This window comes from Lissotriton helveticus, chromosome 7 (assembly GCF_964261635.1).
Source record: "Lissotriton helveticus chromosome 7, aLisHel1.1, whole genome shotgun sequence".
Lineage (NCBI taxonomy): Eukaryota > Metazoa > Chordata > Amphibia > Caudata > Salamandridae > Lissotriton > Lissotriton helveticus.
In genome coordinates this window covers 1,023,672,214-1,023,690,258 of record NC_136068.1, presented here as the reverse complement: position 1 = coordinate 1,023,690,258, position 18,045 = coordinate 1,023,672,214, and positions in this window count along the sequence as shown.

Sequence of the window (18,045 nt, the reverse complement as noted above, 5' to 3'; positions counted from 1 at the left end):
GAAACCCACTGCGGGTAGCTGTGCGCTATATAAGCTCAACTACATTTACATTTACATATCTTGGTTCTCCGCCTTCACTAATGCATTGTTGCATCATCATTGGGTTTTTATTTTGCTGTATGCAAGCCTCAAGCCTGAGGCAACCACTGGTAGACGCAGTAGTGTCCAGGGATAGATGTTGTACGAGATACAGATAAAAATTGGGTAAAAAACTCTCATCCAAAATGAAAACACTTTAATTGAAATATGGATGAGGAGTGTTGTTAAAAATAAAGGGTATATATGTGGACCGTGTTACTTGGACCTCTATACCTCTGTTCAAATTAGGTCGACATGTTTCTGCCCCATTTTGCCCAGCCGGGTCTAAGGGGCATTCATCAGGACGAAAAAGATAGTACTTACACTATTTGTGTAGTGAATAAAGTGGGTCTTGTGTTCCACTGTGTTTCTTGGCAAGGTTAAATTATACCTGTAGTTTGTGGAAACACAAAAATAAAAATACAAATACAATATATGCATACAACATGTAATTAAACATATATACACGCTCTATTTAAGCTGTTTTTGTGAGGTTGCTGTTGGCCTCTCACATAACTGTAAAGTGCTCAGGAAAAGTTAGGACAACTTTTATTTGTAGGACACTGTTTTACGATCTCAAACCTAGAAAGTTACTTTATGTTAACAAGGGACTCTGTTGTTATTGCCCTTAGTTTAAGAAAGTATGGCAACCAGGTTCGATGTCAAGCCTGGATCGATGTAGACATGTGTTAAAGCAAATTATGGTGTACATGCCACACTATCAAGGCTGGATGAATCCATACAACCAAGGAATACCACCAATGCCACACATGATGGGACAACAAATGCCAGGCCCAGAAGGGATACAACAACAGCAACCTTTTTTAGGAAGAGGCCAGAATCAATAGATAGGACGAAGGAAAAACATAACTTGGCAAGACCAACAACGCAACATGATGACACGGAGCATGTCGAAGGAGAAACCTGGAACCAGCACAATGAATGACTAATTGTGAACCTCACAGATATAATCTTGTCAGAGGATCAGATCAAAGTTTTGAATAAGGGTCTAGGATTCGTCCCAACGCCGTCACTCGACACCTTCAAACTAAAATACAAATTAGCAGAATTCTGTAGAAAACTTAAATTTAAAGCAGTTTTTGGAGGAAAAGAATTACCAAGCCAAGAGAGTGATACTAATCTAAGAAGGAAATCGACATTCAACCCTCCAAACAGTATGGTACCTAGAGAAATCCAAACCTTTGAACAGACGATAATGAAAGAAGCAGACGAATTAAGACATACTAACAAGAAGACCTTTCAAAACATAACGAAGAAAGAACAAAAGGCCCTAGACACACTACAAAAGAATGATAATGTCATCATAAAACCAGCAGATAAAGGGGGGGGCATTGTGATTTTAGAAGAAGAAGGCTACAATCAACAATGCCTCACCCTCCTCTCTGATACCAAATTTTACAAAAGGATCGTTATTGACCCAACTTCAAGACTGCAGAACACTATAAAAATAATGGTGCATGAAGCAGAAACGAATGCATGGATAACTAAACATGAAGCAGATTTTTTAGTGGCACGTGAACCTAAGATACCATACTTTTATTCACTCCCAAAGACGCACAAAAACAGATCGCCCCCACCAGGACGCCCGATAGTATCGGGTTTAGGTTCAGTACTCAACCTTTGTCCAAGTTCGCAGACCAATTTTTAAAACCTTTGGTACAAAAGACGCCTTCTTATTTAAAAGATACCAGGGATTTACTGAACCAACTGACAGGCATGGTATTCTATGAAGACTCAATGCTTCTGGTGGGACTAGACGTAGAGTCCCTCTACACCAGTCTCCCCCAAAAAGAAACGTTACAAACATTGGAAAACATCCTCTTTGCAGAACAATGGAACTACCGAACTCCACACCACTTTGTTTTAGAATGTTGCCGATTAGCGCTGACAGAATTTTTTTTCGAATACAACGGTGCCCTCTATGTACAATGTCATGGGACATCGATGGGCAGTGCGTTTGCTCCTTCGGTAGCAGGACTATATGTGAGCAAATTCGAGTCCCGACACGTCCTCAATGATTCCAATCCATTCATCTCCAAAATAATTTTTGGGAAACGATATATTGACGATGTCATAATGCTCTGGAAAGACAACAGTACAAACCTAGACAAATTCATTGAGTGGCTTAATCTGAGAGACCAATGCCTGAAGTTTACTTTCACATTGAACAAAAACAAGCTGGATTTCTTGGATATTATGATCTATGTGGAGAATGGACAGATAGAAACAAAAACGTACTACAAACCTACATCTAAAAATAGCCTGCTGTCCTATAAAGGTTTTCACCCGAAGCCCTTGAGAGACAATCTACCTTATAGCCAATTTTTAAGGCTGAAAAGGAACTGTAGTAAGACCCAAGATTATATCGAGCAAGCTAGAGAGCTGAGTCTAAAACTACAAAGTAGAGATTACCCAATCAAAACAATACGAAAATGCCAAAAAAGAGCAAAGTACCAACCAAGGGAATGCCTACTCAAAACCACAATGAAGGAACCAGTAAAAGATCTAGTAACCAATGTAACTACATTCAGTCCAGCGTCATACGAAGTGAAGAAAATTGTGAACAAAAATTGGAGAATTCTGACGTCGGGAAAACTAAACTGGCCTGAACCCCGTTTCGCCAACAAACGAACAAGGAATATCAAGGACATGCTTGTCCACACAAGACCGCTACAAAGAAATAAGATTGAAATAATAAGAAATGTGGGCATGGCCCCATAACAGGACATTACCCATGCGGAACCTGTCTGGTCTGTAAACTTACAAAAGTCTCAAGAACACTCAACTTGTCAGATACTCTAGTTTGGACACAAAGACAGCATACAAATTGCAATTCGACACATGTTGTCTACATGATCCTATGCCCCTGCGGCAAGAAATATATCGGAATGACCTGCAGGAAAGTTAAAATAAGGATCGGAGAACACAAGAGTAACATCATAACAAAGATAAGCACAAACAAGATGAGTACTCATTTCTTAGAACAACAACACAAAGCAGAAGATCTGCGGTGGACAGTAATAGAAATGTTACAGAACAAAACACACAATGCAGAAAAAGTGTTGTTCGAAAAAGAACAAAGATGGGTAGATCGTCTGAAAACGAACATTGTAGGGCTTAATGATGATGTACCCTGGCACCAATTTTAACAAATAAATAACGAAATCTTAACCTACACAAAATAAAGGAAGCTGAACCTCGACCATGATTACCCCGCAAATAAAAATGTGTAATATGGGACATCTCCCTCTCACTAAAAGCAACAAAGGCACCTGTGTCACCATACGATACATTATAACAGAGACAGTGAGTTTATTGACAACAACTGTGAACTCCCCACACATAAATATGAAGCGTGAAGGCTCCGAATTTAACTTTTGAATTATGAACAATTTATCTATTGTCAATGAGATTGTTCCCAATAGCACATAGTATTTTTTTCTATTTTTTGGCATTTCTCATAAGTGCACACAAGATTATTAACGACACCCTATAACTTTATAATTATATACCTATCAGTACTTAATTTTTGGGGACACAATGTTGTTTCCTTAAGGTTTATATTTTAGTGTTTAACAACTAGGACGACTCGAAAGGTTTAAGGCAGTAAGTCGTCCCATTAGTCCTTCCTCTTTGTTTATGCCACAACCGCAACAAAAGAGGGATTAGGAAGTGCTCTTCAGTTCCGGGGGCAGAGCCAGCACAAGGAGGCTACACGCCGTCAGCGGGTAAGATCCACTCCAAGCCCACACGAGCGCTATGAGTCTTGAGGTATGTGAGCGATTTTAAGTAATGACTACCTCTCCCTACTTTACGGCTGGTAGTGCTGTCAATTGGAAATTGATGGCATCCCTTAGGGCACACTGTTGTTGGGGTAATTACCCTCCATATGATGAAATATTTTACTCTTGTTGTTTCGAAAAAAGGTTTTATTTGTTTGTATCCATTGATATATGTTACTTCACATGATCAATAAAGTTTTGTATTTTTCAACTTTTACAATCTCCAGCTCCGATGCATTTCGGGTTAATACCCTTCTTCTGGGAGCATCTACAAGAAACGACACGTATGGCTTAGGTTTGATGTCTGTGTAACGTACACTAAAGCGTCATGCTTGTTAATGGTGGGCTTAAAATGTTTACTGATGAGTGCTATTGGGTAAACGTGAGTGAGGTTGACAGGGCAGTAGGGGCGTGTGGTTCAGTGAGTGACTCAGTTTAAAGAACGTGGTATGCGAATTAATCGATAAGGTGAATGGTGAGTGATACGTTAATCATGCGGGAAAAAACATGCACGGTACATTATTTATGCGAGTCTAAGTTACATATGTTATGTAACGGCGGCGGGTAACAAATGATGTTAAGAAACGCGTTTAAACCAATGAGTTTAAATTAGGGTTTAAACGATATTACTTAGTTTCTGAAGGGAATATGTCAAGGGCACCCGACGGCTTACATTTATTTACTACGGTCAAATTATTTGTCGCCGTAAACAATACTTTTCGGTGAAATTGAGACTTACGTGAGAAAACGTCACATGTTGAACGCTTCTGCTTGAAAACTCGATTGGAGTCTGTGCTTGCTCGGTGAGCGGGTTTGTGTGTGTGAGTGTTGCGGTTTGAATAAAGTATAGGGTTAAGCCGATCACGTGACCGCGAAACGGTGAATAATAGAAATGGGACTGTGAAAAGGCCTTATGAACCCGGAGTGAGGTGTTTTAAGTCAGTATGTTGACACCTAAAATAAACACGGAATAAAAACGTACTATCAGTAAATATCTCTAGTGCTGTTATGCATTTGGAAATTAAACATAAACATTAAAAATGAAACATGAAAACTAACTGCAATAAGGAGACCGTCCAGAACTATGTCCCATCTGTGTGGGTTAAAAAATGATAATTACATATTATGGTTACAGATAACACGAATATTCAATTCGTTCATTAGGTCCAAAAGGTTTCATGGAATTGAGTTTATAGATCCAATGATTCTCTCTTTGAAGTAAATGTATATTATTGTCTCTTACCAAAAAACAAAACATGTGGAGAGAAGGATCCAGGGGCTAGATTAATGACCCTATCAGACATGTACCCCAATTATATACATCAATAACAAAAAGAACGTCTGAGGGTCAAGTTTAAATGAAGATGTGTGGAATGGAAGGTACTAAAGGGTTGGACGAAAGTGCATTAAGTGCAAATAAATAACACAATCCCACAATTGGGAAAAAGTGCCCATCAGTTCCCAAACGGTTCCGCCCTAGTCATCATCTGGGCTCTCCTTACCCAGGAGAAAGTATATTTTGTATATACAAGTCACTTGATGTTATTGTGACTATTTAACTCTATGTAGATGGTACATGAGTTATGTGATGGGTTGAACCAAGGTTGTTTTGTTGTAGTGAATATGGGTAACTGTTTTGCAGTGCATAAATGTGAAAAAAACGTGAAAAAAACAAACGTGAGATATATAAAATTCGGTAGAGATTGAGTAGAAAAAAATTAATTTTAATGATTTCTCTCAACTCTCCCAATATTAAAAATGATTCTTCTCCAACCTAATTGGTAGGAGGAAAAATCATCACCCCACCTGGCGTCCCTCTGTGCCCCCCCAGTCAGCACAGAGGGACGCCAGGTGCATCGACGGACAGAGCGGTGCTCCACACACCTGAGCTGCAGCCAGGTGGGGTGATGATTTTTCCTCCTACCAATTAGGTTGGAGAAGAATAAGGAATATCCCACAATTATTCAGGTATTCCTTTCCTTTTATTGCAGTAGCAGTATAGATCTAGGTCCTGATGAAAGCAGTGACGCATTAGAAGTCACCGATGCTGAAACATGTTGACCCTACTTGCAGGTGGATATTTTGTTAAATCCGCCAGTTAATTTACACTTCTCATTTTTAATATTGGGAGAGTTGAGAGAAATCATTAAAATTAATTTTTTTCTACTCAATCTCTACCGAATTTTATATATCTCACGTTTGTTTTTATCACGTTTTTTTCACATTTATGCACTGCAAATCAGTTACCCATATTCACTACAACAACCTTGGTTCAACCCATCACATAACTCATGTACCATCTACATAGAGTTAAATAGTCACAATAACATCAAGTGACTTGTATATACAAAATATACTTTCTCCTGGGTAAGGAGAGCCCAGATGATGACTAGGGCGGAACCGTTTGGGAACTGATGGGCACTTTTTCCCAATTGTGGGATTGTGTTATTTATTTGCACTTAATGCACTTTCGTCCAACCCTTTAGTACCTTCCATTCCACACATCTTCATTTAAACTTGACCCTCAGACGTTCTTTTTGTTATTGATATTATTGTCTCTTCCCTCAACTTTTTTGATGATTTCAAGTATCATGAACTTAAGTTGAGAAACAATGTGGTTCATTTCATTGAAGTGGTTAGCTACAGATGATTTCAGATTCTTGGTTCTGATGTTTGACTTGTGTTCGTTCAAACGTACTTTGATTTTGCGTTCTGTTTTACAGATGTAGGTTTTTCCACACGGACATTTTAACATGTAAATCACATTATTGGTGTCACAGGTGGCTGTGACATATATCGCTATTTTGTGTCCTTTCATAGGATGTGTTACCTTGTTACCCAAAATTATATTATTGCAGTTGTTGCAATTATTGCAAGGTCTGGTTCCACGTGACTCTGTCTGGATGTTTTCTGGTTGTTTAAGGATTTCTCCCAGATTTTGTCCTCTGGTATATGCGACTAGTGGTTGTGATTTAAACATATCTTTAAAATCCATCTCCACTTGTAACATAGGCCAATGTTTCAGTACTATTTTGCGAAACATGGTGCTCACATTTGAAAATTTTGAAACGATGACCATCCTGTCACTCTCCGGTTTTGTTTTTTGCAATAAATCCAGACGGTTTAATTCTTTAACCTGGTTTTCGGCTGTCTCTAAAATATGATTGGGATATCCTCTTTCTTGAAATCTGTTCATCATTTCTTCAATTCGGATTTCTGCCAAGTTAGAGTCAGAGGTAATCCGTTTGACCCTTATCATTTGAGATTTAGGTAAATGTTTTTTAAGTGATGCCTGATGAAAACTCGTATAATGTAAAACATTATTGCGATCTGTTGGTTTACGGTGTATGTCTGTAATGATGCTGTTGTTCTTTAGTGTGATTTTAACATCCAAGAAAGTTATGGTTTCTGCATCTATTGTCCAAGTAAGTTTGATACGTTGATCAATGGTATTTAGTGTGGTTAGAGCTTGTTCCAAATTCTCTTTGGTGTCCTTCCACAGGAAGAAAAGGTCGTCAATAAAACGAACGTACATTTTGATGTTTTTACTCCAATTTGGATTGGACCATATGTTGTTGTTCTCGAATTCACCCATGTAAATGTTCGCGTAAACTGGGGCTGCGCAATTTCCAATGCTTGTGCCTGCCAACTGTAAGTACCAATCCTCTTGATGTTTAAAGTAACTCTGGTACAGTGTAAACATTACCAGTTCTATTAGGAATACCTTCATTGGTTGGTCTAAGTTTAGTTTGAGAATGGCCTGTTCAATGGCCTCTATTCCTCCTGAATGTGGGATCGAGGTATACAATGCACTGACATCAGCAGTGCACATCCATAGGTGTTCATCAGGGTCTATTATTACCACAGCTTCGGAATAACTATTCCGCTCTCCCGATGAAGCGCACTTTTAAGGCACAAGAGGTAAATAGAGAATTGCAACTAATATGTCTATAATTAAGTATGCACGGGTCATAACGAAATAACGTTAGGCACCATAATTTGCATTAACATATGTCTACATCGCTTGACATCGAACCTGGTTGCCATACTTTCTTAAACTAAGGGCAATAACAACAGAGTCCCTTGTTAACATAAAGTAACTTGCTCGGTTTGAGATCGTAAAACAGTGTCCTACAAATCAAAGTTGTCCTAACTTTTCCTGAGCACTTTCCAGTTATGTGAGAGGCCAACAGCAACCTCACAAAAACAGCTTAAATAGAGCGTGTTTATATGTTTAATTACATGTTGTATGTATATATTGTATTTGCATTTTTATTTTTGTGTTTCCACAAACTACAGGTATAATTTAACCTTGCCAAAAAACACAGTGGAACACAAGATCCACTTTATTCACTACACAAATAGTGTAAGTACTATCTTTTTCGTCCTGATGAATGCCCCTTAGACCCGGCTGGGCATAATGGGGCAGAAACATGTCGACCTAATTTGAACAGAGGTATAGAGGTCCAAGTAACACGGTCCACATATATACCCTTTATTTTTAACAACACTCCTCATCCATATTTCAATTAAAGTGTTTTCATAGTGGATGAGAGTTTTTTACCCACTTTTTATCTGTATGTGGTACAACATCTATCCCTGGACACTACTGTGTCTTCCAGTGGTTGCCTCAGGCTTGAGGCTTGCATACAACAAAATAAAAACCCAATGATGATGCAATAACGCATTAGTGAAGGCGGAGAACCAAGACATACCGCCACCGCTCCCACAATGCGTGTATGAGGGTTTTTTAAGAAGGATAGAGAACCTTGGTAACGCAGTTACAAGTAGTCCATTCCCCCCCTTCTCTTTGATTTTTGTGTATACCATGGCATACTATGCTTCCACTTCCGGAGCATTACTGATATCTATACCATGGACACTATGCTTCCAATTCCGGAGCATTACCAGTGTATACCATGGTACACTAGACCTTTAATTCCGGAGTACTACCGGTGCGTATACCATGGCACACTACACTTCCACTACTGGAGCATTACCAGTGTGTATACCATGGCACACTATGCTTCAGCTTTTGGAGCATTACCAGTGTGTTTACCATGGCACACTATGCGTCCACTTCCAGAGCATTACCGGTTTATACCATGGCACATTAGGCTTTTACTTCCGGAGTATTACCGGTGTGTCTACCATGGCACACTACGCTTCCACTTCTGGAGCCTTACCGGTGTGTATACCATGGCACACTACGCTTGTTCTTTTGGAGCATTACCAGTGTGTATACCATGGACACTATGCTTCCACTTCCGGAACATTACCAGTGCGTATACCATGGCACTCTAGGCTTTTACTGCCAGAGCATTACCCATGTGTATACCATAGCACACTACGTTTTCACTTCCAGGGCATTACCGGTGTGTATACCATGGCCATTACCCTTTCACTTCCGGAACATTACCAGTGTGTTTACCATGGCACCCTATATTTCCATTTTTGGAGCATTACCGTTGTATTTATCATGGCACATTACATTTCCACTTCCGAAGCATTACCGGTTTCTTTACCATGGCACACTATGCTTCCAATGCCGGAGCATTACCGGGGTGTATACCATGGCATACTACGCTTCCACTTCCGGAGCATTACCTGTGTTTGTACCATGGCACACTACGCTTCCTCTTCTGGGGCATTACCAGTGTGTATACCATGGACACTACGCTTCCACTTCCAGGACATTACCAGTGTGTATACCATGGCACACTAGGCTTTTACTTCTGGAGCATTACCCTCGTGTATACCACGGCACACTATATTTCCAATTTTGGAGCATTACCATTGTATTTATCATGGCACATTACATATCCACTTCCGAAGCATTACCGGTGTGTTTACCATGGCACACTACGCTTCCTGTTCCGGAGCATTACCAGGGTGTATACCATGGCATACTATGCTTCCACTTCCGGAGCATTACTGATATCTATACCATGGACACTATGCTTCCAATTCCGGAGCATTACCAGTGTATACAATGGTACACTAGATCTTTAATTCCGGAGTACTACCGGTGTGTATACCATGGCACACTACACTTCCACAACTGGAGCATTACCAGTGTGTATACCATGGCACACTACGCTTCAGCTTTTGGAGCATTACCAGTGTGTTTACCATGGCACACTATGCTTCCTATTCCAGATCCTTACCGGTGTATACCATGGTACACTACGCTTGTTCTTTTGGAGCATTACCAGTGTGTTTACCATAACACACTACGCTTCCACTTCTGATTACTAACAAAAGTCTCACTTCCGGAGCAGTACCGGTGTGTTTACCATGGTACACTACGCTTCCAGTTCCGGAGCATTACCGGTGTGTATATCATGGACACTATGCTTCCAATTCTGGAGCATTACCGGTGTATACCATGGTACAATAAGCCTTTACTTCCTGACTATTACCGGTGTGTATACCATGGCACACTATGCTTCTACTTTTGGAGCATTACCGGTGTGTATTCCATGGACACTATGCTTTCAATTTTGGAGCATTACTGGTGTGTACACCATGGCACACTACGCTTCCACTTCGGGAGCATTACCGGTGAGTATATGATGGACACTATGCTTCCAGTTTCGGAGCATTACCTGTGCATACCATGGTACAATAGACTTATACTTCCTGAGTATTACCGGTGTGTATACCATGGCACACTACGCTTCCACTTACAGAGCATTACCAGTGTGTATACCATGGACACTACGCTTCCAATTCCGGAGCATTACCGGTGTGTATACCATGGTACACTAGGCATTTACTTCCGGAGCATTACCCGTGTGTATACCATGGCACACTATGCTTGCACTTCAGGAGCATTACCCGTGTGTATACCGTGGCACACTATGCTTCCACTTCCGGAGCATTACCTGTGTGTATACCATGGACACTATGCTGCCAATTCTGGAGCATTACCGGTGTATACCATGGTACACTAGGCTTTTACTTCCAGAGTATTACCAGTGTGTATACCAAGGCACATTATGCTTCTACTTCTGGAGCATTACCGGTGTGTATATCATGGACACATTGCTTCCAATTCTGGAGCATTACAGGTGTGTATACCGTGGCACACTACGCATCCACTTCCAGAGCTTTACCAGTGCGTATACCATGGCACACTAGGCTTTTACTGCCGGAGCATTACCCATGTGTATACCATAGAAACGGAGCTTCCACTTCTGGAGCATTACCAGTGTGTATATCATGGTACACTATGCTTCCACTTCCAGAGCATTACCAGTGTGTATACCATAGATTCTACGCTTCCACTTACGGAGCATTACTAGTGTGTATAACAAGGCACACTAGGCTTTTACTTCTGGAGCATTACACGTGTGTATACGTTAGCACACTACGCTACAACTTCCGAAGCATTACCCTTGTGTATACCATGGCACACTACGCTTCTACTTTTGTAGCATTACCAGTGTGTTTGCCATGGCACACTACGCTTCCACTTCTGATTACTAAAAATGCCTCACTTCCAGAGCATTACCGGTCTGTTTACCTTGGCACACTAGCGTTCCAGTTCCGGAGCATTACCAGTGTGTATACCATGGACACTATGCTTCCAATTCCGGCGCCTTACCGGTGTATACCATGGTACAATATGCTTTTACTTCCAGAGCATTACTAGTGTGTATACCATGGCACACTGCATTTACTTCCGGAGCATTACCCGTGTGTATACAATGGCACACTATGCTTCCACTTTCAGAGCATTACCGGTATGTATACCATGGCACACTATGCTTCTACTTCCGGAGCATTACCGGTGTATACCATGGCAAACTAGGCTTTTTCTTCCGGAGTATTACCGGTGTGTTTACTATGGCACACTATGCTTCCATAGCATTATCGGTGTGCATACCATAGCACACTATGCTTCCACTTCCGATTACTGAAAATGCTCCACTTCCGGAGCATTACCGGTGTGTTTACTATGACACACTATGCTTCCAGTTCTGGAGCATTACCGGTGTACACCATGGTACACTAGAATTTTACTTCCAGTGTATTACTGGTGTATATACCATGGCACACTACACTTCCACTTCTGGAGCATTACTGGTGTGTTTGCCATAACACATTACGCTTCCACTTCCGGAGCATTACCGGTGGGTATACCATGGACACTATGCTTTCAATTCTGGAACATTACAGGTGTGTATACCAAGGCACACTAGACTTTTACTTCCGGAGCATTACCGGTGTGTACCATGACACACTACGCTTCCACTTACGGAGCATTACTGGTGTCTATTCCATGGCACACTACGCTTCCACTTATGGAGCATTACCAGTGTGTATACCATGGCACACTAGGCTTTTACTTCCGGAGCATTACCCATGTGTAAACCATGGACACTACGCTTCCACTTCCGGAGCATTACCGTGTGTATACCATGGCACACTAGGCTTTTACTTCCGGATCATTACCCATATGTATACCATGGCACACTATGCTTCCATGTCTGGAGTATTACCAGTGTGTATACCATGGCCGGCGCGGTACGTGGAAGTTGGTAAAAAGCAGCAATCCGTACACTCCATGGGCTGTGTATGTTATTAATCAAACAGGAGCACAAACCACTGTCGCCGGTCTCTCCAGCAGCCTTAAACAGCATCTTAGACTTTCATTTTCAAAGTGCAAGACGCTGCTTAACACTGCTGAATGGAGCGGAGTCGGACAGTTTGACCACAATCATATTCCACTGTATTCTTTTTGCTGACGCTAGCATTATAGCAGACTGCTATGAACTGCTTTTCTCTGTGGCCAGTATTAAAAAGACTAATTGCATAGCAACAGCTGAATTATTGAATATGCATGTGATTGCACTTCTGCAGTACAGCCTGATTTAAAAAAAAAAAACAGGCCGACATGAATAGGTTCCTACTGTGTGAGAGGCCACCAGAATTATATGGCAGGGGAGGGCAAAATATGCAGCAGGGTTGAGTAAATTATGTTGCAAGAAAAGGCAAATTACGAGGCACTATGCTGCACATTTTGTGACGATATTACTTCATTATTTTGCCATTTTGTAAACATGCTAACACTGTTTGAACTTTGGATTCACCTCATTAGTACCAGTGTAACACTCAAATATAGCAATAAGCAGCAGATAGGTGATCAGTCAGGCTTTGTAAAGGGCTTTCAGCAGAGTTGCAAGGAAATGCATGGGTTTGCGGATTTCCACGTCAGGCAGTGACACATACTTCAGTCCGTGTTAAATTAGGATAGGCCCACGTGATGTGACGTTACATTAAACAAATCTGTGCCTGGGCCACGGGGTGAACAACGAGGAGGAACGATTGCAGGATTTCTCCCCTGGTCTGTTTCCTGTTGTGAATAGATTCCATTTTGTGTGGGGCATCTGATCTTGGTGAATACCATTTCTGTTGATGAGTGCCTTCTCTGGGTTCTTAGGTCTTCACAATCTGGCTAGGGAGAAGGCTTATGTGTGGCCCTGTGGGGCATTTTAAGTCATGACTATGGCCACTGCAAAATATTCTAAAGGAAAACATCACAAAGTTATTGAAACATATCTGTTAAGGAGCTTAAATAATCGTAGCACAATAAAAAAAATCAGATCTGCAATAAAAATGCATTGCATGGAATCATGTAATGTGTTCTGGAGTATTATTGTTCTTTCCAAATTAGTTAAGAGATTAACCATCGAAGAAAGGTCTGAAGCACTGGTCAGAGGGGACCGTGTGATGACAATCCTAAAAAACATAAAAAAAGATGGAGCTCCCGGTCTGAATGGCCTACCAGGCCATCTTTTCAAAGAAGATTGCGACTTCTGGGGAACCGTATTCACGCCACTCTACCAGTACTGTATGACAAATGCAATAGTCCCAGAGACTTGGAAAGGATCCCTGTTGCAACCCATCCACAAAAAAGGAGACATTGGGGACCCTGCCGACTACAGGCTTATTGCCTTACTGGATATTGAGGCGATAGGATACGCCAGCCTCCTCCTGCAAGATCTACAGGACTGGGCAGATGAAAATGAAATTCTCCCTATGTACCAAACCGGTTTTAGGCCAGGAGCAGCCACAACGGATAACATTCTAGCTCTGGCCTACTTAATACATCAATCCGGGCAGAAAAACTCGCCGCCTCTCTTTGCATGTTTTGTGGATTACTCCGCTGCATTTGATGGGGACAATCGGAACCTGCTATGGCAGAAACTACAAGACTGGGGGATACCAACAAACCTGTTGCAAAAAAAGCCATAATCAGTCTCTATACAGGAACTTGGGTACAAGTAAAAACTGTGGCAAACTCAGCCACTAAAAGGATCCCAACAGAGAGAGGGTTAAAACAAGGCTGCGCACTGGCTCCTCTGCTTTTTAATCTCTATATGGCAGATCTTGGAAACATTTTATCTAATGCCAACCTTTTACTGCCCAAAATCGGCCCACATAGATTATGTTTAATGCAGTACGCAGATGATATGGTTTTATTAGACCACACAAAAACAGGCATGTAAAGACTACTAGACGCTCTAAACATTTATACCAACTACAATGAATTACGAGCAAACGCAGAAAAAACAAAGGTAGTCATATTTGGGAAATGCACTAAAAACCTCAGACAACAGTGGAGACTGGGTAATTTAAAAATAGCACAAGCGACCAAATATAACTACCTGGAGGTGTGGCTGATGAGCAACGGGAAACCCACAGCATACATCGCCTCAGTTGAAACAAAAATTAAAGCAGTAACATTCGCGCTGTGTAAACTGAACTCTAAGCTACACAGCCCGACGACCAAGGCAATGAGAAAGGTCTTAAATGCCAAACTACTACCAGCAATTACGTATGGCCAGATAGCATTCCCAGAAATTGTTATAAACACTATGGAACACGCTAATTGTCGCGCATATAACCAAATCTTTCCGATTCCTGCCCACGCTCGCAACGCTCTGGTGCGACTGGAATTTGGGCTGAACAAACAGAGTTACGAGCACTGGGCCTCAACGGTGCGGTTTTATCGAGGGGTCTGCGCAGCCGCCCCGCATACAATGAAGGCAATGTTAAAGACAATTTTCATTAAAGAGATCAATCCGTGGCATGACGGCCTGCAGACCGCCTGTAATGAACTGAACCTTGACATGTCCAAATTGCAGGATTTTACTCACCAGCCCGGCACCCTAAAGTCCATACTGAAAAAGCAAGTCAGGTTACTATCAAAGGCAGGGGACTTGAAGGAATTGAACTCTTCCAGCAGCAATATTGGGATACTTGCAAGTTCCTATGAAGCCCATTCACAACAACCATATCTTAATATGGCATTAAATAAGGCAATTTTAAAACAAATCTTAATGGTGAGACTAATGGCCTTGCCGATCAAAGACATTAATAGGCGCTGGAAAACCTCGGAAGCAATAACAACCTGCAGACTTTGCCACCAATATGAAGAATCCTTGGCTCATCTGGTTTGCACATGCCCTTGTTTGTTGCACGCACGACTCACTTTATTAAAGCCCTTGTTTTTAAAACATGGGGTGCGAACCTGTACTGAGGCCATGAAACTGTTATTTAATCTGGAGATTCCAATGGAATTGGCAAGGTTTGCTAAGTTTGCATACAAAGCCAAAGAACTTGCACAACTTTCACCTCATTGAAATGAAAACTCCTATGTTTATTTAGCACTTAGCCTACTTATGCCACCATCGGACCTATGTATTTTATAATGATATCGAAACTCTCAATTTAAAACCTGGTTTGAGTATCTCAAACAAACTTTTGAATGTATTTATAACTCTTTGACCCCAACCCTCCCCTGCAAGACTTGCAAAGCCTGCATATAAGGGGAAGGAATCCACAGGACTGAACCGATTTATTGTCTACACTTGTACCTCACTGATTTTATCTGTTTTTTAATTGCTCCGTTCGTAAAAAAAATTATATTTGATAGATGTAACATATCACAACTTCCTCGGTATGAACTAATTGAAATGAAGCACGTGAGATTTTATTTGAAACTTTGTAACAATTTTTATTAATTGACACAATAAACATTGACATGACAAGAGATTTAATTAAAAAAACATAATTTATGAATTTCAATTTTTTGTTATATAATATTATAGCCTGCTTGCAGAGCGAACACATTCATATGAGTTACGATGCTACAAAATCACTTGAGATAACAGAAATATTTGCAGTGCGCAAACACAAATGCTCAAATAATAATATAACATTTGGGGGAAAGATGAGGTCCTGAGATGTACAGTACCTTATAGGGTGCCCTACTGCCTTTTAATCTTTATTCTTTGCTATCTCGTGTCCAGCCTGACAAATCACAATAATTTTTATTTTCTCAGTAGATTTCATTTTTAAAGGTATGTCATTAAATAGAGAAATATGTGAGGTACTCAGCATTGTAATCTCAAAGTCTGTTATGATATATACACACATAGATCCCAACAACACACAACATATCACAACTCACCACTACATTCCACACCATGCCAGTGCCCTTACGTCACTACACTAAGCACAACTTGCAAACAAACTTTACAGTACTAAACACAGCAGCTACATTGCTTTACAAAGTACCTTAAAAACATTGCCAATATCTCTGGCTAAACACTTATAAGGTCCCAAAGGCGAGACCTATTGGCAGGCACGGCCGTAACGGGCGTGCCACCGGGCGGTGACGTGGGGCACGGTGGGGGGTTGTAAAATGCGGGAAACGGACGATTTAAGGTAAGTTCCCAAGAAAAAAAAAACGAATTTCATTGTGCGCACTGCATCGCCAAATGTGATGCAGCACGTGCAACAAAATTCGGTTTTTTCTTTTCTACGGTACTTACCTTAAATCATCTGTTTCCCGCATTTTACAACCCCCCACCCTGCCCCTCCCCGCCCCACGTCACCGCCCGATGGCACGTCCGTCACAGGCCGTGCCTGCCTATTGGCTATGCCAATGCTTGTCTTCATCTAAGCCTTCTCATCCAGTCGTGCTCAGGCTCCTGCGGTGCTCCTGTGTCCGGTCTGCTCCCCCTGCACATAGATGCATTGCAAATGAAACTAGTAAAACAAGTATGTGGCGTGTGATGCTGCCCCGTTGCTTAGCTTCATTCCTTGAAAGGTAACTTCCATGAAATTAATAACCATTAGAAACAACAAAGCAGTAACTCCAACCCACGCTTAAAATATTCAAATTGAAAAAGGCCAGTGCAATTCGAATATCTGAGAGGCAAGTTGCCACTGGCCCGAGAGGCTGATACCAGCTTCCATGTCCTCAGGGGTTGCCTGGCTGCTCGACTGCCCACATTGCTTCCCTGACAGGTTACACTCCTCAAGACTACCCTATGCCAACAGCGCTGTCAGTGAACTCCATTTCCATTATCCAGTGGTCCTTTTGTCCTAAAATGGAAGCAGGCGGTTAGTTTTTGACAAAGTCTTCCAGTATGGGTTAAACCTAAAAATATAAACATGTCCCTCTTTCAGGACTAAAATATGCTCTTCTTCTTCAGCCTCCTCCATAGTGCTTCCTAGAGTGTCACCAGCCTTCCCGTCCATGCTGGTCTTCAGGAATGGAGCACTTTTCTCTGAACACCAATCACAGATTAGAAAATGTGCCAGCTTGGTCGCTGTTCTGGTTGAACCGAAAGGACAACATTATGCCGACATTAGTGGTATGTCTTTGGCTACCTGTGAAACACAGAATGATTTAAAAAGCTGCTTGTGTAGTTCAACAGGCCTTTCCATGCTCAAGAAAAAAACCCGAGAGCTCATTATTCAGCAAACTTTACTGATGAAGGGTACCCCCAAAGCACGAGAAGGCCTGGACTGGGGGCTGTGTCTTCTCTCTCCGAGCCCCACGAATGTGGTACCTCCACAGGCTGGATATGAGAGGTGGCACATGATGTTCATTACTATCCATAAGAGACACTACTTATCATCTCAGCTTCCATAATGCCCTGAACACCTGACTTTTATCTTCTGACTGCACAGCACCCAGAGGGCACATGGTGAGGCTTTTTTGAAAGGCAAATTTCATAACGTAAATTTGGTGTCTGACTTTTTGGGTACATGTTTTAAAGACAGAAAATCCATGTATCCTGTGTTGGCAAGGCATATTCTGTGATACAAAAGGGGATGATGGACGGAGCGTTTGAGCAAA